Genomic DNA, 24,873 nt, shown 5'->3' with positions numbered 1-24,873 from the left:
GAAGACTTAAGGGTAATGTCACGGGTGGAAAGCCAGACCTCCTGTCCAGGTGAGTAGGCGGGTGCAGGTGTTCTCTTGCGGTCTGCCCACCTTTGATTCCCCTCCGCTGTCTGGTTTAGAACTGCAGTGGTCTGCGCCCAGATGTGCCTTCAGCGGCGGAGGTGGTGCTGGACTGAGGTGACGGATGCCTGTCGTTCATCAGAAGGAAACAGAGGAGGCTGATAACCGAGGGAAGACTCAAAAGGTGACAGACCTGTGGCAGCAAATGTGTGACTACTGTGGGCATACTCCACCCATGGCAGGTGCGAACTCCAGGTAGTTGGGTGTGAAGAACAGAGGCAGTGAAGGGTGGCCTCCAGCTCCTGGTTCAGACGTTCGGTCTGGCCATTAGTCTGGGGTGAAACCCAGAACTGAGAGTCACCTTTGCCCTCAGGGCAACTCCAAACTCCTTCCAGACTCTGAAAACAATCTGTGGGCCCCGTTCAGACAAAATCTCAGAAGGAATGCTATGCAGATGAAAAACATGTTTAGTAAGGAGGACGGCAGTTTGTATGGCTGTAGGAAGTTTACGTAACAGAACCAAGTAACATGCCTTGGAAAATCGATCAACAATAGACAAAATGAAGGTGTAACCCTTAGACGGAGGCAACCCAGTAACAAAATCCAGAGCAACATGTGACCACGGACGCTTGGGCACTGGAAGAGGTTGCAGTAACCCACTGGGAGGCTGATTACCGGTCTCATTGCGAGCACAAATGGAACAGGCGCGCACATAGTCCATATGTGATGGACTATGTGCACGGACGGCCACCAAAAGTTACGCCTGATCAACGAGACAGTGCGGCTAACGCCAGCATGACATGAAAATTTTGCCGTATGGGCCCAATCAATGAGACGAGTTCTGATGGAAGAAGGGACATACAATTGGTTGGACGGTGTCTGAGCTGGACCGGGTTCAGATCATTGCGACGCTATCACCTCCTCCCTGATCTCCCAAGAAAGGGCACCAACAACACACGTGGGTAGTATGATAGTGGTTGGTGGAGGCTCTAGGTTTGGTATTTTTGGACCCTGGCCGATATGAAATGGTGAAGTTGAATCGGGAGAAGAAAAGTGACCAGTGGGACTGTCTTGGGTTCAATCGTTTAGCTTGTTGGAGGTAGGCCAGATTCTTATGATCACCACTATGGGGTGTTCGGCCCCTTCCAACCAGTGGCGCCACTCAAAGGCCATCTTCATGGCCAAGAGCTCTCTGTCACCTACACGTGGTTTCATTGCATATGTTGCATGATTTTGTGTTCTTGTGTTTATGATGTAAAGCACTTTGAAATGCCTTGCTGAAATGTGCTATACAAATAAAATTTGATTGATTGATTGATTGATTCAGCAGGTGAAAAACGATGGGAGAAGTAGGCACAGGGATGTACCTTATCATCACTGGGGGAAACTTGTGACATACTGCCCCTGCTCCCGAGTCGGAAGCATCCAGCTCAACAATAAATTGTCTCAATGGATCTGGTTGGCTGAGAATGGGTGCAGTGGCGAATTTTCTCTTAAGCTCTAAAAAACTTTGTTCAGCTGCAGGTGACCAACAGAACCCTGTCTTAGGGGATGTGAGACTAGTCATAGGAAGAACTGTTTGGCTCTAATTTCTGATGAACCGGCAACAACTGGAGGTAGAGCAGAGTGCAGACATGATGATAGGCAGTCGGGACTCCAAGACTCAACTCGACTGTTCTTCCAGTCCAGTTGTGGATTATGACGGATGAGCCAAGGATAACCCAGGACCACTGGAGACTAAGGTGACGGGAACACAAAAAAGGTTATGGTCTCCCGGTGATTGCCTGATATTAAAAGTTCAATGGGAGTGATTCGATGAGTGTTGGCAGGTAAGGCCTTTCCATCTAAAGCCGCTACCGAGATAGCTACTGGTAGGAACTGTGGGAAAATTGAGTTGATTAACCAGGGCATTATCAATGAGGTCCTGTTCACAACCTGAATCGATTATAACAAAAGTCTGAAAAGACTGGGAATCTGTGATCAGGGAACAAGGCAATGTGAGATGGGATATGTTCCTAGAACTGCCCACCACAGCTCCCGTTTCTAGTGGTGGACCCTGTCTTTTGGCATGTTCTGACAATCGGCGATGTAATGCCCAGCCTGAGCACAATAAAGATAAACTCCGGACCTCATATGCCGCTGGTGCTCCTCCCGGGAAAGCCTGGTTCTCCCAATTTGCATGGGCTCCTCAACACTCTGGAAGGCTGGAGTGGGTCTGGGGTCAGGACAGAAACTTTGTTCTGTCTTAGCTTTGGTTCTGTCCCTGATTTTTGTTGTCGATCCTGATAGCCAGAGCGATAAGTTCCTCCAATGATCCGGCTCATCATGGTAAGCTAGTTCATCTTTCAAATTATCATTAAGAGCCTGAAGAAAGGCTCCCTTCAATGCCTCAGAGTTCCAGCTAGAAGCGGCAGCTAGCGTTCTGAAATCTATAGCAAAATCAGCTACTGCTTGATGGCCTTGTTTTAAGTTCCACAACTTGCGAGTTATGTCCAATCGTGACTCGGACCCTCAAAAGTCTGTTTGAACTCTGCCAAAAATGAGTCGTACGTGCCCTGAAAAGGGACCTGTTGTTCCATCTTGCCCTCTGCCCCTGAGTGACCCTACAACATAAGCGATCTTCACTGCCTCGGTTTGAAAACTCTGGGGCGAAAAAGAAACTAAGGCGCATTGCAACAAAAACCCTCCGCATTCACCTATTTCACCAGAATAGGGCTCTGGTTTGGACGCTAAAATCTCCCTGACATGAACTGAAACCAGGGATGCTTGTTCTGGAACAGCAGAGGCACCGGCTTGAGGCGGGGAAGGCGGGGATGCGACTGGTGGCGGACCTGCCGAAACAAAACTGTGGTGAAGATAATGGAGTAACCTTGAATATGCTCTAACCGTTGATTAGTCCTTTGTTGCTCATAAAAGAGTTACGCATGGCGTCATGGCGAGCAAGTAATGAATGAAGCTGACTGGAATCTTGTGATGGTTCTGCTGGGTCTAGTTGGCTAGATGGTTCTGTCATGTTGGGGTTGAGTCTTCTGACCCACATGCAGATACTACACGTAATTTGGAAATGAAAAAATTTATTTACAATTGAACAAAGAGAATAATCCACGGATTTAAGAGGGAGAGAATGGGGGTTCGCAACCAGGATGGTCTGAAATGAGAGCTGCGTTCAGGACTCCCAAATATTCATGCAATATTTTATATGCATAAAGGTTAGCTTGTCTATACAGTTATGCTAATTAAACTTATTTTCAACAACGTTTACCATGTCCTGGATGACTGAAAAACTACATCCACTGTTGTGCTTTGTATATTATTGTTGTCAAAATCATCTATATTACTGTTTTCTGAATTTGGTGCTAAAAAATGGTTACTACATAATTTTGGAAAGATCTGAAAGTGTCTAAATTTGGAGAAACATGCTGTTTCAAAAGAAAAATAAGTGCCAATTTGGTAAGCGGTTTTCCAGTTAATCTACTTATGATGACTAAAAGTTGGTTTTATATTCTGTTTCTGTAGGTATTTAATTTTTTTATTGAATGTTTTGGTAATACAACAGACTTTCATCTTTGATTAATAAAACATGTAATGAACCTTTATCATTATTTTTTTTCTTTTCTGCCTCCCAGCTCCTCCCTCTGTAAAAATACTTTTGGATGATCCTGTGTGGCAAATCCTGGAGAGACGATCACTCTTGTTTGCAAGTGATGGGTGGACATCCTTTTCCAAAACTAACATGGTTTAGGTTAGAAGATGAGGAGCTACCGAGGAGAGCTATTGTCAAAGACGGTACACTGACGGTCCCTGTTATTAGTGATGACGATGGAGGAACTTACACCTGTGTTGCATCCAACAACGTAGGAAACCCTGCTAAGAAATTCATCACCATATTGGTCAGAGGTATGACAGTAACATTTTGTTCAAACCGAAGTCTGTCATTTGAACTATACAGTAGACTAAGTTTAGCACCTTCCAAACATTTATCTGTAGGCACCAGTCCTTTGACAATTGGATGTACCTCCAAGTACATTACAAGTAAGACAACAACCTATGTTCTGTGTAGGTGTGCGTGTGTGTGTGTGTGTGTGTGTGTGTGTGTGTGTGTGTGTGTGTGTGTGTATCTATATATAGATCAGCAACATGTGGTCAGTGGAGGCAGGTAAAGCAGAGCCTCACCTGTCATCATGGAAAAATAATATAATAGATGAAATAATTTATATTGTTATTTTCATCCTATGAAGTACTTATTTTTTATTTAACTTAATCAATTTTGATTATTTTTTCTTTAAAATCGCAGAATTGTTAGCATTTTTCCATTCAAATGATAGGAAGTGCAGCTGGTGAGGCAGTAGTAAGCTAAGCCTCACCTGGGATTGATCAACCTCTCACTAACTTCTATGAGAGCATGTTACCCCAGTCTGTAAGTGGCAAAAAAACATTTAATACATGAATTGATTTTCCATAATTTAGCTCATTTATATAATGTACAGTGGTTTTTTTGTCACCAACTGTGTGTGTAACATGTTTTGCAGAGAACAGATTCAAGGTGAGGCAGGCAGTTCTCTGGCCTAATGGCAGGAGGCGCTCTTCATCCCAGACATTGTGACTCCACAACTGGAGATATAGTAAGAACAAGCTAGCCAGTGGCGCAAAAAGTGAATATGCACTGTATGCATAAAGGGGGCGTCAAAAGTCCCAATAGAAAAAATGTTTTTCTAGTTGGCATTTTCTATATTTAACAGCATGAAATGATCAATAAAAGAGTAACAGCACAGATTAGGCACCCCTCTGCTCCTTCACCTCCCCTCCTAACCCACATATGTCAAATTCAAGGCCCGCCGCGAATTAATTATCTATGGTCCCCTGGATGATATTCAATTACTATTAGAACCGGCCTGCAGGCCACAGCGGACTACATTCCCACAATGCAACGGTAGCCTGCAAAGTCGCTGCAGCACAAGCAGCTTCATTGTTCATCAGCAATTAGAGCAGCGATCAACTTGTTCATGTTTGTGGAGGTAAAAGGCAAACTTGTGTGCAACGTTTTTATTTCAAATCAGATAGTCAGGCTACAGTTACTTATCGAAATCACTTTGCGTTACTATTTTCTCTTGTAACTATATTAGACTTCCTCTCCTCGTCTTGGGGAGAGTCTATGAGACAGTATCAGCAGCGACAGAAAATGGCAGGAGAAGCGCATTTTGTTACTGGAAAAACAGAAACTATGTTGAGTTTTGCTCACCAAGTACGATTATTATAAGCGGCTTTGAGCTTGTTTTTTTTTTTTTAGTCGCTTGTAGATTTAATGAGTCGTGGTTTTTGGGCTTAATACATAAACCCAGAATTTGTCTGGCATTTTAGTTGGATTCTACCTGTCCATCGTTTTCCGGATGATCCGTCCCGCTGTCTTTGCTAATGTCAAGTTAATATGTCACCTCTGAATGACTTCAAGCTTTGTTTTGCTCTGCAGAAAATAGCAAACATCGAAACTAATAGGAACAGCGCAATAAAGGTGAAAACAGCCACGAATGAACGTGTTTCACAGTGTTGTTGTTATTAGCGGCTGCGAAAAGTAACTGAAATTGTCACTTTTAGTTTAACTTTGTTACTTTCCAAATCAAGTAATCAGTTACCCAACTAAGTTACTTTTTCAAGGAGTAATCAGTAATCTGATTAAAGTAACTAAGCCATCACCCTGTGTGTCTTCTGTGTGGAGAAAGTTTGGCTGTAATGAAAGAATAATCTCAGAAGGCATCAAACTTCTCAGAAACACACAAAGACAAGAAATGGACATTACAGAGCAGCACAATAATGCATTTTCAGTTTATAGTGCATGCACTTTAATTTATGTATTTATCTTGATATTAACAAACATATTTAGGTTTTCAAAACAATAACAGTTTTTTGCTGTTTGCCTGTTGAAAATGTTTTCCTTTGAGGTTACTGGCAGTCATAATAAACATTGCTTTGTTCTTTTAATGTACAGAACATGTTACTTTCTTTGAAGGAAGTTTGTTATTGTCTGTTTGCCGGTTGAAAAATAGTTTCACTTGATCCATAAAAAAATATTGCTTTATTAATTTTATTATTAAATAATATACACTGTGTTAGTTCTTGGTCCAATAGGCTTTGTGCAATCATTTCAGTATGTTAATAAACGTAGACACAAGCCGGTCCTCAGCTTGTAGCAAATTTGGATTTTTGGCCCTTGGTGTATTTGACCTTGATATCCCTGAATTAGATGAATGAAGGTATAGTAGCAAAAACTGACCAGTAATTTCATATTGACACATAAAGCTATGCAATTTTTATAATTTGGATAAGCTTCCTTTGGGTCCAGCAAAAGGGTGAGAGTGTGTCTGCAAGGGGCCAGATGGATTCTACAGCTCTTGGGGGAAAAGCTGTTCCTTGGCCATGTGGTTCTGCTCTTTGTACACCTGTACCGTTACAATACAACTGGCTTTCGTTTGCAGTCTGCCAGTGTATATAGATCCAGGTTTGATAACTGATTCCTCTTGATGCACTGGCCAGTTTTCACCATTTTGACCAAATCTTTTTTTTTTTCCTGGTCTGTGCAGTTGCCGTACCACACAGTCATACTGAGGCAGAAATGCTCTCTAGAAACTTTTTTTGAGGAACTGAGGAGGGAGTCAAGCCCTTTCAGTTTCCTTCAATGGGTCTTCATCAGAAAGAAGGTGTTCAACGACCAGATTAGGTCAGAAGTGATGTGGATGCCCAGGAATTTGATGTTGTCCACACACTCCTCCACCTTTTCTTGAATTGTAATAAATAATCTATACTTTCCTTCATCTCAAACCAAGGCAATCACAGTTTTTAGAATCCCTCACCCCCCAAAAAAATTAGGTGGGTCAACATTTAAAAATATATTTATTTTGTTCAAGGAAGTCAACAAGTTCTAAACCAAATGTTCCTGTTTTTCAACCAAAGGAATGGTGTCACACTGAATTTAACATATCCACACACCATTAAACTCACATATTTTAATGACACAAGAACAAAAATGCTGTCACTGCTTTCTAAAGCCCTTCAGGATGGGATAAATGTTCTCAAAGGCTTCGTAGATCTCTGCACGTTCTTTAGCTCCTGAAAATTAAATTCACAAATAAAATATATAAATAGATTCTGTAACAAAGTCAGATCAACTTTTAAAAAATTTTATACGTCAACGCTTAATGTACAAAAATTCTTGGTAGGTCAAGAATTTTTGTCTCGTTCACAGCAGCGTTGTGTGAGAACCCTGCTGTGACCTTAGCAAAACAACTTTTACATTCAAAACAATCAAATTAAAACAAATTCACTTTGTTCATAGATCACAAACTAAGTATTCTGAACTAAGTTTATTATGATTAGTTGCTATTCATATTCCATTTGAAATCAAGTTAGAAAATGTATTTTAGTTCATGCACCAATCAACTTCCAGCACCTTCATTGTCTCCCATTTTCTTTGGTCATGTGAGCTATATTTTAATAAAGTCGAACCATACCAGAAGTCAATCTGGAATAATTTGCACATCTTGGGAAAAATGTGGTGCCATATTTTACGCATATGTTGGTGTGTATAAAAATTAACGTGGCATGAAAGTTTGCGTGAATGTACTTTTTACCTGCTGTGAAACTGTGGCAGCCACGACAAAGCTGAACAACATTTAATAACATAAAATAAATAAAATGAATGAACATGAATGTACACTTGAATGTAAATAGTAAATTTCTTCTGTTTTTGTCAGATGAAAATGTAATGCCAAAGCGCATGAAATACATCTGCAGGATCACTTTCATTCCCACTGAAAAAGAAAAAGTGGAGTTGGATCAGCAGATTAATTCCAAACAGCTCAGGTTTGATTATTTTAATGTTGTCAAATTATGTAGTCAACAATCACACTTAGATAAGAAGATTTGCAAAGGGAGCCAGGTGATTGTGGAGCGTTTTGGATCTGATTGACAACATCATCAATGGAAGGATTCAGATGAAGCATTTGTTCAGAGACCATGCTGGGAAATGTTGTTGATGGTATATTAGTGTTTTGGTTAAGCCAAACTGATCATCCTGGAGCACTGCGCAGAACTTAAAGAAGGATAGATATTAATAGAAAACCCATAAAACTGATAAAAATAATAATAAAAAAATTACAGCCAGAAAGTGTAACTAACCCCTGAAAGCTAAACCCTGCCCATGGCAGAGACATGGCTGAGTGAGGGACGAGCAGAGGGATGGGTGGAGGTGTGATCAGGACGAAAGAAGTACTCGTCAACTTACTCACTTAGAAAAATTGATAAACATAGTGACAGACTCCTCTCGTGATTTTTCTTTTTTTTTTTTTTCAAAACAACTAATAGTACATTTAGTAAATCTTATACTGTGTGGAGCAATGCATTTACATTGTGTAAAAAATTTATAAAGCAAGGAAAGAGTTGGCTCCAAGCTTCTGGCTTGTTTATGTTATAGCAACCGCTAACACCTGACCGAGCAACTGTCATGATAGCTGGAGATAAGCACCTACTATGCAGGACAGAGCTTTAGGGATGCAGGCCTCTATCACGCCTGATGAGAGCTGGAGAAGGCTGGCCCTCTCCTGATGAGCATACAGGTGATACGTACACCAAGCTGAGTTCGGTGTATGAATATAAAGCCCCTTTTCCACCGGCTCTGCTTTGCTCGACTCGCTTTCCGAGCATTACCACAAAATTTCATTTTAGGCTGGCCCTGCTTTTTAAGTCCCTGCATCGTCGGCCCTGGGTCCACCACCGGCCGTGCCGCCGCAAACGGCGCAACATGTCAAATTTGCTGCAACACTGCAATCGCGACCTGCTGCAGCCACCGCGCCCTGCTGCAGCCACCGCGCCCTGCTGCAGCCACCGCGCCCTGCTGCCAGCCATCGCGCCCTGCTGCAGCCATCGCGACCTGCTGCAGCCACCGCGCCCTGCTGCAGCCACCGCGCCCTGCTGCAGCCACCGCGCCCTGCTGCAGCCATCGCGCCCTGCTGCAGCCATCGCGCCCTGCTGCAGCCATCGCGCCCTGCTGCAGCCATCGCGACCTGCTGCAGCCATCGCGCCCTGCTGCAGCCATCGCGCCCTGCTGCAGCCACCGCGCCCTGCTGCAGCCACCGCGCCCTGCTGCAGCCATCACGCCCTGCTGCAGCCATCGCGCCCTGCTGCAGCCATCGCGCCCTGCTGCAGCCATCGCGACCTGCTGCAGCCATCGCGCCCTGCTGCAGCCATTGCGCCCTGCTGCAGCCACCGCGCCCTGCTGCAGCCACCGCGCCCTGCTGCAGCCACTGCTAAAATGTGAAACCATTGATCTCGCCTGGAACACAGCTGGAGATAGGCACCAGCACCTCCTGACCCCACTAGGGACAAGGTTGTTAGAAAATGAATGGATGGGGGAAACCATTGAAAGTTTGATTGAAACTAGAACCAGTCAGATTGGAAGAAATACGGCTTTATTTTTTCTCAGTGGACTTGAACATCAGATGAATCATAATTAAACATATTGAGAAGTGTTAATGCACTTCAACTCTGTAATTTCCTATAATTTAGCCACATTGTTGTATGTATTCATCTTGATATTAACAAACATCCAATAAGTTCGTACCACTGCTAAATCACTTTAAGTAACTTAGATTCAAAACTTCAAAATATTTGTGAGATCGTCATCTTTATGGCCTCTCAAGATGGCACTCATATCCTTACATCTAGAGAAGTGATGTTTACATTCCAAACCTCTGTAGAGAAGATGAATACAGAAATGTATTGCACTTTTACCACTATTACTTGCCACGAAACCTCATTTTTATTTGTTTTTAGCTAGGAAAGTAGACCTTACAGCTTAATCTATTCCCACAGTTCATCGAGAATATTTATAGTTTAAAATTTGCTCCGGAGTTTATGAAGTAGAATAGCTTCGCTAACAGACCAGGAGAGCTGTCAGTTTCACGGGCGATGGGAACGTTCTCTCCCCCCCTAACTGCAGCCTGATTTTGGCAAGTCACTGTCATTTTCCGCTACCTGTTATCTGTTTGTAGCAGCTGAAAGTGAGATATAAAGTGTATACGGTAGTTTGTTGCTTGTAGCAGAATAGAAAATATTTTTCTCTTATGACATATTTATATCTTATTTAGTTAATATTGGTAATTTTGTAAATTGCGTCGACAGTCTTTCAATTACTCCCAGTGTGTCTCGTCTCTGTGATTACCTTCTGCGTATTTAATCCCACCTGTGTCCTTTGTTCTTTGTTGGGTCCTTGTCAGATGTGTTGTCAATCCATTTGTGTAGCCTGTTGTTTCCAGGGCTGAGCCCAAGTCTTCCGCTCTACTGTGCTGCCAGGTTTTTGGACTGTTTTGGATTAACTTGTTCACTTTTTCACCATTAAATCACCACTTAATTCATTCTACCTGGGTCTATCACGTCTGCCTCACCACCTCACCTCATGACCGAATCGGTTAACTGCATGACTCAATTATTATGATTTGATATTTGAGATAAATATTTTTTAATCTGACGAAGGTGGCAAACAAGAATCAAGCTTCACTGGTAACAAAAAAAGTAATTTGTAGCGATAAATTATTTTCTATTAACTTAAGCTTTTTACAATCAATAAGAAAAACGTAATCCCATTAATTTTAAGGTGTTTCTACTTTGAAATTACATTTCCTTATTTAGGAACATATTTGACATCTGTTAACATTTGTCCCAGTTATAAATGGTAAAGTAATTTCTGTGTCAAATTGGACAATTTATTGAAATTCACAGAAGCTGAGTGATGACATCATCAGGAGTGCCCTGTTCCAATTGGTGAACTAGCGAACTGTGTCCTTGCAAACTCGGTAAGAACGGACTATCAACTGTTCTTGCGGGTACTTCTTGCCAAGAACACAAGAACGTACTTGCGTTCTTGAGCATTGAGAAACAGCCATAGTAAAGTGCTGCGATATACACTCAACAAAAAACGCAACACTTTTGTTTTTGCTCCCATTTTTCATGAGATGGACTAAAGATCTAAAATTCATTCCAGATAAACAATATTACCATTTCTTTCAAATTTTGTCCACAAATCTGTCTAAATGTTTGATAGTGAGCACTTCTGCTTTGCTGAGATAATCCATCCCACCTCATAGGTGTGCCACATCAAGATGCTGATCTGACATCATGATTAGTGCACAGGTGTACCTTATACTGCCCACAACAAAAGGCCACTCTGAAATGCGCATGTTTGTTTTTGCTTTACTGGGGGTCTGGGGACTCAGAACCAGTCAGTAGCTGGTGTGACCACCATTTGCCTCATGCAGTGCAACACATCTTCTTCGCATCGAGTTTATCAGATTGTCAATTGTGACCTGTGGAATGTTGGTCCACTCCTCTTCAATGGCTGTATGAAGTTGCTGGACATTTGTGGGAACTGGTACACTTTCGGATACGCCGGTCAAGCACATCCCAAACATGCTCAATGGGTGACATGTCCGGTGAGTATGCTGGCCATGCAAGCACTGGGACATTTTCAGCTTCCAAGAATTGTGTACAGATGCTTGCAACATGGGGCCGAGCATTATCTTGCTGAAACATGAGGTGATGTTCATGGATGTATGGCACAACAATGGGCCTCAGGATCTCTGTGCATTCAAAATGCCATCAATAAGATGCACCTGCGTTCTTCGTCCATAACAGATGCCTGCCCATACCATCAACCCACCACCACCAGGGGCCACTCGATCCACAACATTTGCATCAGCAAAGCGATCACCCACATGACGCCACACACGCTGTCTGCCATCTGCCCTGAACAATGTAAACCGAGATTCATCCGTGAAGAGAACACCTCTCCAACGTGCTTGATGCCATCGAATGTGAGCAAGTCTGTTACGGCGACGATCTGGAGTCAGGTTAAGACCCCGATGAGGACTAGCATGCAGTTGAGCTTCCCTGAGACAGTTTCTGGCAGTTTGTGCAGAAATTCTTTGGTCATGCAAACCAATTGTTTCAGCAGCTGTCTGAGTGGCTGGTCTCAGACGATCTTGGAGGTGAACCTGCTGTCATGTTGGATTTTAGTTTTTTTACCCACATGCAGGCCTCAAACAACAAGCCATGAGGATTAAAGTTCAAAGATTTATTTAACAGCTTTGTAAGGGTGGTGAGTCCGGGTTGTCCTCTGAGCTGGAAAACAGAGGATCGGCTCGGGTGCTGCTCGGAGAGGGGAGAGGTTTAGAAAGGAGAAGGACGGCGGGATCGTGGCAGAGGAGGGAACGAAAGGCTTACGGGTCGTCGGGGAAGGAGGGTTGCTGAGGGAGGTGGTAGGAAGTGTTGGTGAGGAGGTCCGGCGAGGTTTTAGGGGCCGAGGCGGCAGGCAGATGTTTCCGGTCAATCCGTAGTCAGCTTGGCAGTAGGGCAGATGCAATTCCTGGCAGGATCCAACGAGACGTCTCCAATCTGTGGGAGAACACACAAAGCTTACTAGATTTTCTGTGGACCTGAGACTTAACAAGACTTGAGGTTTGACTCTGACCAACAAGTGGGACCATCGAGCGATGACTGGTTGCGCCACCGCTCCTTAAGAATCCTGCCGCCCATTGTAAGAGATCCGCTTCAGGTGCGCTTCAGATGCGCTCCCACGAAGATCGTCTATTACAAGAACACCCACACCAACCAAAATCCTAACACCTGCAGGATGTGGAGGTCCTGGGCTGGTGTGGTTACGTGGTTTGCGGTTGTGAGTCCGGTTGGATGTACTACCATTCTCAGAAATGCCTTTGGAGATGGCTTATGGTGGAGAAATTAACATTTAATGCACAAGCAACAGATCTGGTTAACATTCCTGCTGTCAGCATGCCAATTGCACACTCCATCAATGCTTGCGGAATCTGTGGCATTTTGCTGTGTGACAAACCTGCACATGTCAGAGTGGCCTTCTAATGTGGGTACACCTGTGCACTAATCATGATGTCAGATCAGCATCTTGATGTGGCACACCTATGAGGTGGGATGGATTATCTCAGCAAAGCAGAAGTGCTCACTATCAAACATTTAGACAGATTTGTGGACAAAATTTGAAAGAAATGATAGTATTGTTTATCTGGAACGAATTTTATTTCTTGGAGTCCATCTCATAAAAAATGGGAGCAAAAACAAAAGTGTTGCGTTTATATTTTTTGAGTGTATTGATAGTTTTCTCCTCGGACCACATCAATCACAAAATAAACATCAAGCCTAAAACCATACTACTGCAACAGACTAAATGTTCTGCTCTTTGTGTTGGAAATAATATTCAGTGGTTTTTTTTGTGGCATTGTTGTCAGTTGCTGTGGTGCTCTCATAGAGAGCCGAAAGAAGTGGTTTTGAGTTGTACTTTAATGTTTTTTTTCCAAAACATTTTGTGCTGCTGTAGAGCATAGCAAGAAATTAATAATATCTAACTGTCCAAGTTTGATGGAGTTTATGGAACAGCGGAAGCGCGGCTATGGATGATATGCAGAGAAATAGTCTTTTTGCCCTCCATCGTTGTCAGAATTTGCTCATGTAAACAATAACATGCAGGGGGTATACAGTTGTATATATGATTAAGTCGGTGCCTCACCACGTTGAGGCACTGATGTTGAACCACGTTGGTTGTTGTCCCTTGTAATGTACTTCAAGTTCCACTACTATATATATATGAACATAAATATAAATACCCCATGTCAGATATTGTTGCCATGTGGAGTTTAAGAACTGTAAATGAGCATTTGCTGACATTTTATTCTGCAAAAGTAATATTTCTCTTGATTTGTGTATAATTTTTCATTCAACTTGCTGTCAGTGAGCAATACTCAGTGAAATGTTTTCTTACTCAGTGCATGACATCAATACATTATGGGTGGGGCATGTCCAGTAGGTGATCAGACAAAATGACCAACAACTGGAAAATCTTTGGACCGGGGACAATAAATGAAATCCCAAAATGTCAAATTTTGTCACAAGTCATCATGCCTCAGATATCTCAAGTTATGTCGGAGCATGCCATTGGAATGTTGAGTGAAGGGACGTCCACCAGAGCAGTAGCTGCACGACTCAATGTCCATTATCAGACCATAGGCCATTTAAGAGTTTATTTCCAACAAACTGGCACGACTGCAAATCAACTTTATCCTCACAGGCCACATGTGATCACTCCAGCACAAGATCGCCACATCCAGCTTGTCCATCTGTGGATCGGCTCAGACCAGTGACACACACAGCTGATGAGACTATTGATCTGCAATACAGATGCATCACCCTCAGATTGTTCCTAACCGCCTACAAGAAGCCAACCTGGACAAAATCAAATTCCTCAACCTGACCCTTATCGTGTTCAAAGGACTGTCAATCAGCTACAAATGGTCATACCATGATGTTGTCATCGTAGCATGATAATAACGTGGTATCGTGGCCATATGAAGATCAATAATTACTGGAAATATATTTTGAGTTTCTGTATATATTGTGGAACCCAAATGTTCATGCACTCTTTTATTTGACATGGGGTGTTTTATATTTTTGTTCATTGTACATATGTATATATATCTAGTACAGTAGATACTACCATACGCATTAAGTCCGACCAAACTTTTCTCGTTTTTACTAAATGCCTGAAAGCTTTGTCAAAACATTTTATGGAGACTTTTTTGTAACTATCCTCATGTTCAGAAGTTATCACACATTTGGACATTTAGTCAGGGATAATCATCTTTTAACTGTGATTTGAGTCTGTGGTTTTGGGCATTTTTCCACAGGCTTCTGACACATTTGAGTTAATTGGAGTCTGACCTATTGATGTGTTTTAAAGCCACAACTTAAAGGGATCCAAAATTAGTTGTAATAATCAACTTATCTTGGAAAATATCTATATTAGATATAAAAACAATAAAGTAATAATATTGTAGGTTATTTAGCTTTGATAAATTTTAATAAAATATTTTGACAGAAATGTCGTTCACGCTGCAATGAATTCTGGGTAAATAATGTGTAATGGTCCAACTGCTTGGCTCCTCCAGCCAAACAGTGATGAGTAATGTTATTAGGCCTTTTTAATTTGAACTGGAGCGTGTTCAAATAGATCAGGACATAGAAATAACAAAAGGCGATGAGGAAGAGAACCAAACAGAGGAACAGGACAAGTTGGCCGTAGGAGCTGCAGGTCTTTTGCTGCTGCTGGTACCTTCAGCTTTAAATAAACAATGAATGACACTTACCTGTCGTCATCCACAGTGATATATGAGGTACTGGTTAAGCCATAAAACATACTTCCACTAACATATGCAAGTGGTGGTCAAGAAATTAGAATATCATGAAAAAATTGATTTAAATCAGTAATTGGTATATGTATTCGTTAAATACAAACTGATATATTTCAAAAGTTTATTTCTTTTATTAGTGACAACTAATGAAAACTCCAAATTCAATATCTCGGATAATTAGAATATTGTGAAAAAGTTACCAGCGAAAACGCCTGCTGCTACACACTAGTCAGATAATTAACTCAAAACACCTGCTAACACTTTTAAATGGTCTCTCATTCCAGTTCTGCAGGCTACACAATCATGGGGATGACTGCTGACCTGACAGTTGCTCAAAATATGACCTTTGACACCTTGCACAAGAGGCCAGGACACAAACGTTATTGTTAAAGAGGTTGATTGTATAGGGCTCTGTGTTGAAGCAGGCGAGGCAAAGAAAAAGATGTGGTCCAAAAAAATTGCACAGGCAACAGGACTAAACACATCTTAAAGAGTAGGACTGCATAATCTTATTGATGTTATTTTTTCCTTGTAAAGTATCAATTTTTCATTTGTGAGTATCAATATGTTAAATCCTACTCCAGTCACTTGTGTTCCAACTTGCACATACACATTAAACATGGCATGTAATGAACAACTAATTACAACTAATTAATGAAATAAAACAGATACATTTTATTTTCCAATATAAGTGAACAAGAAAAAAAAGGTTCCTTTTCTGCATAACCGAAAAAACAAAGCCACACAATTAACATTTAACCCTGGCTCAAATTACTTGCAAAGACTGGCTAAGTTGTTGCAAATCTGAAACACCTGCCTGGAGAGGGTTAAACATGGCAAATGTATAACAAAAGCAATATTTATTGCATGAGTTCAATTAATTCAGTCCAAGTCTATGGAACAGAGAGTAGGCTGCAGCTGGAGTCGGTGCTTCAAGAACAACCACACGCAATATGAGGGTTTGTTGTACCATGTTATCTGCTGGTGTTGGTCCATTGTTTTTTTCTTAGGTCTAAGATCAATACAACCATCTACCAGGACATTTTAGAGCATTTCATGCTTTCTGCTGCTGCCCAACCTTGTGGAGACGCGCTGACAAGCTGTCTGCTATCTGAGAGCTGCACAGTACAGAGGATCGTAATTGAGTTTAATGACAGGGAACGCCGGGAATACAAGCGTTAGGTTTTGACAGTGAATTAGCAGTGATGCCAGCAGCTTGTTTCTCTGAAGAACAGACAGTAATGAAGAAAGAGTGGTGAAACTGGTCAGAGTTCTGAGCTGCAGTTTTGTGCTGACAGTGTAAAAACACTAAAACTGCATAATATTTGCTTGGTGTGATGTACATTTTCTTTTTCTTTTTTTCTAAAAATCGTAAAGTTTATACTTGGCAATTGGTTTACATCATTTTCCACATTACTTAAATCAAAAGGATTACACATTTAAAAAATTAAAGTGGAAGAATGTAATTATATTTATATGTTTTGGCCCCAATAAATTTCTGTAAGACAAAATATTTTGTCAGAACCAGAGGTGCTGATTCATTTAATGCAGGGGTGCTCAAGTCCAGTCCTGGAGAGCTGCCGTCCTGCAACTTTTAGTTGCAGCCTTACTCCAGTAGACCAGGCTCAGCTATGAACAGGCCTGGTAACGAGTCATTCATTTGATTCAGGTGTGTTGGAGCAAGGATGCAGCTGATAGTTGCAGGATGGTAGCTCTCCAGGACTGGACTTGAGCACCCCTGCTTTAATGGTTCTGATATCTGAATGCCGCTGCAAACATCAGAAGAGAGCTGACCAGTCTGGAGAGTCTGGATAAGTTGATTGTTACAACTAATTTTGGATCCCTTTAAGTTGTGATTTTAAAATACATCAATAGGTCAGACTCCAATTACACCCCATATCACTGGGGTGCCACACATCAACCAGTTAGAGAGAGAATTGCCAGCGGAAAATGCTGTAAAATGTTCCAAAAAGAAAAGAGATCTTAAAGTGATATGTCCTTGTTTAATTATGTGGGAAAAATCCCAATGGAGGAAAAACCCGAAGCAACCAATCATTAACTAAATATGCCAGTATGGATTATTTGGAACCACTTCTTCAAGTCATCATTCCACCCCGCAAGCTGTAGCTTGCAGTAAAACGATATTGCCACATTTAAGCTGTGATATCTGGCGTTAGCAAATAGCTAACGTACACAAATGGCAATTGCAGTGTGCAGTGGAAGTCGTGCACATAATTCACGCAAAGCCTCATGGGAGCTCAGAATGAGATGAATAGGGGCAAAAACTTAAGATAATACCAAGGGCTCCTGACCGACAGGGGACCCTCCAACAAAATAGTTTCTTTTTTCTATAAAAATAGAAAAATAAATTGGGGGGCCTGTCAGTAACAAAGTTAATCAAAATTGCAAGCAGTGTCATACATCCGTGGTAGCTCAGCACCACTCTGGGCTCCTGGCAACTGTGGGAGATCTGGCAACGCCACCCGCCAGCCACCGCAAATGCTCTCATGCGGGTCCCTTTCTGTCAGATGCGCAGATGCATTAGGGTTCGGCATCTAATATTTCCACAGTAGCAGCAGCAAAACACCAGCTCCTCATCTTCATCACCTCTTGTGATTTCTAAATTCCGATCGATTTCAACACGCTGTATTTCAATTTGAAAAGGCTTACTAACGTCACTGTTTTGGCTGGAGGAGCCAGGCAGTTGGACCATATGACTTCATTACCCAGAATGCACTGTAGTGTGAACATGACAATTTGTGACAATATTTTGTTAAAATTTCTAAAAATTGAATAAGCTACAGTATTATGACTGTATTGTTTTTCTACCTAAAATAAATATCCCATATAAGGTCTATTATTGGAACTAATTATGGATCCCTTTAAATCTGGTTTCTGTTCAATCAGAAATCTTTGGAAATGTTTATCCAGATATTTCCAACTCGGAACCCTACCAGTTTCTCCCTAACCTCGCTTGGCCGAATCTGATTTAGGTTTTATGATGAGAATGATCGTTTAATATTCTATATAACACTGTCTCTACTGTTTCTATTATGTACTCCAGGACTACATAAAGGTCGGTTCTGGATCACACCAGACCCGTACCACAATGAGGACAACATTCAAATTGGTCGGGAGGTCAAGATTAGCTGCCAGGTGGAAGCCACACCTTCAGACGAGCTGCAGTTCAGCTGGCTAAAGAATGGCCGGCGTTTGAAGAGCTCTGAGCGAATGGTCATCACCCACACTGACCCTAATATCTCACCAGGAACCACCAACCTTGACATAATTGATCTAAAATTTACAGACTTTGGCACCTACACATGTGTGGCATCACTGAGAAATGGAGGAATCCCAGAGATCAGCATTGATGTAAATATTTCTTCAACCACAGGTGAGATACTTTCTGGAATTATGATTTGGTAAATAATTTTTGCCACCAAAATAGTCTCTGTTGAACCCGAAACTGTTTTTCCAACAGTTTTGGGTTGGAAAAACCCAAAACTTGCTCAAAGATGCTCCACTAAAAGATGACGACCTTAATGTCCTTCATGAGACCATGTACAGTTAGGGCCAGAAATATTTGGACAGTAACACAATTTTCGTGAGTTGGGCTCTGCATGCCACCGCATTGGATTTGAAATGAAACCGCTACAACAGAATTCAAGTGCAGATTGTAACGTTTAATTTAAAGGGTTGAACAAAAATATGTGATAGAAAATGTAGGAATTGTACACATTTGTTTACAAACACTCCACATTTTAGGAGCTCAAAAGTAATTGGACATATAAACATAACCCAAACAAAAAAGTTTTTTCTCAATATTTTGTTGCGAATCCTTTGGAGGCAATCACTGCCTTAAGTCTGGAACCCATGGACATCACCAAACGCTGGGTTTCCTCCTTCTTAATGCTTTGCCAGGCCTTTACAGCCGCAGCCTTCAGGTCTTGCTTGTTAGTGGGTCTTTCCGTCTGAAGTCTGGATTTGAGCAAGTGAAATGCATGCTCAATTGGGTTAAGATCTGGTGATTGACTTGGCCATTGCAGAATATTCCACCTTTTTGCTCTCATGAACTCCTGGGTAGCTTTGGCTGTATGCTTGGGGTCATTATCCATCTGTACTGTGAAGCGCCGTCCGATCAACTTTGCAGCATTTGGCTGAATCTGGGCTGACAGTATATCCCGGTACACTTCAGAATTCATCCGGCTACTCTTGTCTGCTGTTATGTCATCAATAAACACAAGTGACCCAGTGCCATTGAAAGCCATGCATGCCATGCCATCACGTTGCCTCCACCATGTTTTACAGAGGATGTGGTGTGCCTTGGATCATGTGCCGTTCCCTTTCTTCTCCAAACTTTTTTCTTCCCATCATTCTGGTACAGGTTGATCTTTGTCTCATCTGTCCATAGAATACTTTTCCAGAACTGGGGCTGGCTTCTTGAGGTGTTTTTGGGCAAATTTAACTCTGGTCTGTCTACTTTTGGAATTGATGAATGGTTTGCATCTACATGTGAACCCTTTGTATTTGCTTTCATGGAGTCTTCTCTTTACTGTTGACTTAGAGACAGATACACCTACTTCCCTGAGAGTGTTCTGGACCTCAGTTGATGTTGTGAACGGTTCTTCTTCACCAAAGGAAGTATGCGGCGATCATCCACCACTGTTGTCTTCCGTGGACGCCCAGGCCTTTTTGAGTTCCCAAGCTCACCAGTCAATTCCTTTTTCCTCAGAATGTACCAAACTGTTGATTTTGCTACTCCAAGCATGTCTGCTATCTCTCTGATGGATTTTTTCCTTTTTTTCAGTCTCAGGATGTTCTGCTTCACGTCAATTGAGAGCTCCTTTGACCGCATGTTGTCTGGTCACAGCAACAGCTTCCAAATGCAAAACCACACACCTGGAAACAACCCCAGACCTTTTAACTACTTACTTGATTACAGGTTAACGAGGGAAAGGCCTTTTGAGTTACTTGCAGCCTTGGAGTCCATTGTCCAATTACTTTTGGTCCCTTGAAAAAGAGGAGGCTCTGCATTACAGAGCTATGATTCCTAAACCCTTTCTCCGATTTGGATGTGGAAACTCTCATATTGCAGCTGGGAGTGTGCACTTTCAGCCCATATTATATATAAATTGTATTTCTGAACATATTTTTGTCAACAGCTAAAATAACAAAACCTGTGTCACTGTCCAAATATTTCTGGCCCTAACTGTACTTATAAATGATTTGTCTCTACAGAGTAAGCATGATGAATACCTTTTAGTTTAATCATTATTCCTTTGCTCTGCACTCATAAGCAAGAAAAGTAATTATATCAAAATAATTATTTCAGATTTAATATTTACCAACCTGAATTTAGCCAGAGTTGGTGGTTCATAATTGGATGACTGACTTACATTTACTATATTTTTATCAACTTTTGTTTCCTTTATTGTAATATATGTGCATGTAAACACATATATTACAGAATGAACAGAGGCAAAATGTTTTCATAAAAATTTATTTATTAGAATCACAAACAAGCAGATAATCAGCTGAAATATTTCGGGAGTGATGAAAAAATATTTGAATAACTTAAGTATATGAAAGAAGAGGAGCCAGTGAAGAAGATGGCAAGACAGAGGAGGAAGAAGATCACCAAGAGTTTCTGGGAAGCTGCATCCAAACCTGGAACTGCTTCCTCTCCTCCTGAAGAGCCGCTTGCATAAAACAGTGAACTGCATGTAAGGAGATAATCAAATGGAAATATGTATATAATGCAACCACACAAATACAAGTAGTAGTGAAAATGTTTCTGTTTAATGAATGCGTGTTGTTTTACAATATTTTTCTTCAAATGAATTTACATACTAAATAATTCCAAGGAAGGGAACAAGAAAACATTTAGAATATACTAGTAATTTAGAAGTATAAAAATCTCTAGAGAGAACTATATTTAGATACACATTTCAAACAGCACATATACAAACACATTAAACCCGTCATTTCGCACTTTCAGCCAGATAACAGGCAACGGAAAACAGAGTGACTTGCCAAGATTCAATTCAATTCAAATCCAGATCAGAAATACGTCATCGATCCCAAAAGGCAATTAATTGTTGTTTAACTCAAATTAATTCAAATTCTTCAAAACTTATTGTAGACAGTGACGGCTGTGTGCAGGAAAGATCTCTGGTAGCGGTCTGCTTTAATCTGAAGAAAAGAAACCTCTGACTGAAGGCACTGACTCAGTTTTATACAATGAGTTGCATAATTCTAAGCACATAGAAAGGAAGCAATAGATATGCTTCTGAAAGCCTTTGATACAAAAAACTGAATTTAACCTTTGCTAGAGGCGCAGATGAAAACAGCTTGATTTCACGACAGAGTTCACCTGCTTATCCAATTTAAAAAAACTGTCAAAAATGACAACAAGATTCCTAACAGAATATTGTTAAAAGGAAGCAAGGGAACCCAGAATTTGATCAGATTTACTAACAAGGCTCTTTTGTCCAAACAAAATAACGAGTTTTATTGTGATTTAAGTGAAGAAAATTTTCGATGCACAGGGAAATATTAAATTTTTTGAAAATATGTCCACGAGGCAGCAAATACAATATAGGGCCTAAAATTGAACCTTGAGGTACTCCATAATTTAGGAGCGCTAACACCCTTAAATTATTTTCCCTCTTGCTCTCGGTGAAGGCTGATGCTTTTGCTTTTTTCTCTATTTTTGGAGCCTTTCTTTGCACATCTTCCAAATCTACAAATTATGGATCTGATTATCCATTCTCTCGATGCAATTAATCAAATTATCTCGATGAGACAACTGGGCACAAGAGAGCCCTCATGTCCTGTGGGGACAAACCCTGGATTGATTCCTAATAAAAAGGATTTCTGCTGTTTGGAGCTTTCGGAGACCTGGATTATCAAAAATTTGTGACGAACTTGGCCGAACTAGCAAACACTCAGACTGTTGCTGAGGACAGAGACACAAGTTGGGTGTGAGTCTTCCTGAGACTTGTAGCCCAGCTGAAGACTCTAAAACTCACTAATGGAATGGAATCGATCTTGGAGAAGTTGCTCGTTTCGGTTCAGTGAAATTTGAATTTGAATGATTGGGAACTGAACAGAATCAGAGAGACTGTAGGGAAGAATTCAATTTATAATATACCCGACCTAACACATTCTGTATCTGAATTGGCTTTTCTCGTGTTGCTTTGGAAGGGCTGCATATTTCAAATCTCCTTGAATATGTAACATAATGTTTCTTCCTACCTCACCCCATCCTGTTATCCATACAGCTGTCTTTAGGAAGGAAATTAGGTGGGAAAGAATGTCTTGTTTACATATCGTCCAGAAGAATTGAGAAAGGCAGCCAGCCAAAGCCAACACAGAGTAGTCACTCCAGTTAGCGACAATTGTTATTTTAGGTCTGGTAGACTTTTCATTTTCATCTGCTCCTAAAGTCTCACTGACACATCTCTGTTCCAGATTCAGCACTGGAACCTAGTCTGGATTGAGCTCATCCATTTCATACGTCGTTTTGCCTTGAAGAGGACATAAGAGAACACATATTACTATTCATTCTGTAAATTTGATAAACACTAGTAAAATTGTTTTACTTTACAAGAATGGAAGAACCTCGATGTCCACTGACAAAACTCGGACTAAAATATAAGCCCGACCTTAACAAGGTTGAGCCACTTAAATGAACTCAACATAACTAAACATGAATACACCCGGACAAAATCATAGCAAAGCATGATGACACAACACCAACAAAGCAAATTTAGACACTCACCTGAATGGACATGTCTGGATCAAACTTTTTGGTATCTTGGATGTTGGAGAACATAATATCAGGAAGTCTCACCGCTGATAGCCAGGACATCTGTTCCCCATGTTTGTGTATCCTATGGAACTTGACTGAGACCATTTAAAGACATATGCAGATGTTTCGAGTTAATTAACTGTGGTACTAGATGTCTTCAGTTCTGATCCTTTTAACAATATTAAAATTTTTTGAGATGAGTTTTCATTAGTTGTCTAATAATCAGCATTTGAAATATATCAGTCTATGTGTAATGAATGAATATAATATTCAAGTGTCTCTTCTTGAATGACATTACTGATTAGAATTTTTTTTCATAATATTGTAATTTTGTGACAATCACTTATGTTTTCAGTCACTTTTTAGCATACTAAGAGGTGAATCTGAGTCTAAGCATATGGGTGTCTTGAGCAAGCTCAAAGAATGTTTGAATTCAGATCATTTAATTTAAGACTTACAGAAAGCTGTTACAGAGAAACGCTTTTCTCTAACAACTTTCCATAAGTCATGAATAGTGTGATGTAATTTTGTGATAAAATTACATCACATTAATAATTTGTCATTTTGAGTCTCTTCCACACAAAAATGTCATTCAATATCCTAAAGATTTTTCAATGCCTTACCGATGGTGGTGTATTCTGATGGTTCAAACACAGTCATTGTATTTCCAAACAGTTCAGAGAATCAAATATAGAACTGTTTGTTTGGTAAATAATTCATTACATGGAAGACACTTGGTGTTTCAGAATACTGACCACAATGATGTTTTATTTCCCTCTCTCTTCAGTTCCTCCTGAACTTTCAGTCCCAAAGGGGCAATCTCGACTCATAGTTCTGGAAGGAGACACTGTTGACCTCCAGTGTTTGGTCTCAGGAAAACCCAAACCCATCATTATGTGGTCTCGGGTCGAGGAGAGTGGGCAAATTGCAGCACTAGCCCCTGTGATGCCTGATGGCTCAGCAGAGATGGAGAGCTATGATGGTATACTGAGAATCTACAACGTGACGAGAAAGATGAGCGGGGCATACCGCTGCCAAACAAGCCAATACAACGGATTCAATGTCAAACCCAGAGAGGCCCTGATTCATCTTGTGGTGCAATGTGAGTAATGCACACTCAACACACATTCAAATTCAATTAAAGAAACACAATAATGAAAATAAAATTTCCACATAACTGCATAAATAATTTGTCAAGTTTTGTGCTCTCTTAAGTCTGTCATAATATGTTGTTTGTTTGTGGGCCCAAATGGAGTGGAGACATAAATGATGAAAAATGAATTTAATGAAAATGAATTTTCTGATTTTGCAACAAACTTACAAAATCACATTAAGCCAGGGCAAAAACACACAAAAAAAAAAACAAGTAAAAGAAACCACCAGGTAGACATTGGGTAGCACAAGGAAGTGACGAGGGTTGACAAGAGGGACAGGCAAGCAGTGACTAAGAATGAGAAGCTTAAATACTGGGGGGTTGAATGTTGACCAAAAGACCTGGACTGATGAGGTAATTGATTTCAGGTGTGAGTGGAGGGAGCAGGAGACAGACAGAGGAGAAGGACAGAGAAATTTGCACAGGGGATGAGGGAGAATACACACAGGAACAGAAAATATATTCAACACTAAAAATACCAACACCAAAAAAACATTGAAAAGCTAGAGTCACAAAGAATAACTATAAACAAGAACTAAACATAACTGGAAACACTGAGAACTGAACCAAAGGAAAACATGAACAAA

General features: G+C 40.9%; 1 pseudogene; it reads left to right on the top strand.

Annotated features, from left to right (window-relative positions):
• Positions 1-24,873, top strand: part of LOC129356304 (MAM domain-containing glycosylphosphatidylinositol anchor protein 2-like) — a 97,425-nt pseudogene that overhangs the window by 27,967 nt on the left and 44,585 nt on the right.

Source organism: Poeciliopsis prolifica, unplaced genomic scaffold (genome assembly GCF_027474105.1).
Source record: "Poeciliopsis prolifica strain line A6 unplaced genomic scaffold, Auburn_PproV2 SCAFFOLD164, whole genome shotgun sequence".
Taxonomy (NCBI): Eukaryota; Metazoa; Chordata; class Actinopteri; order Cyprinodontiformes; family Poeciliidae; genus Poeciliopsis; species Poeciliopsis prolifica.
The sequence above is the reverse complement of the archived record's forward strand: the minus strand, read 5'-3'. Positions and strand labels throughout refer to the sequence as shown.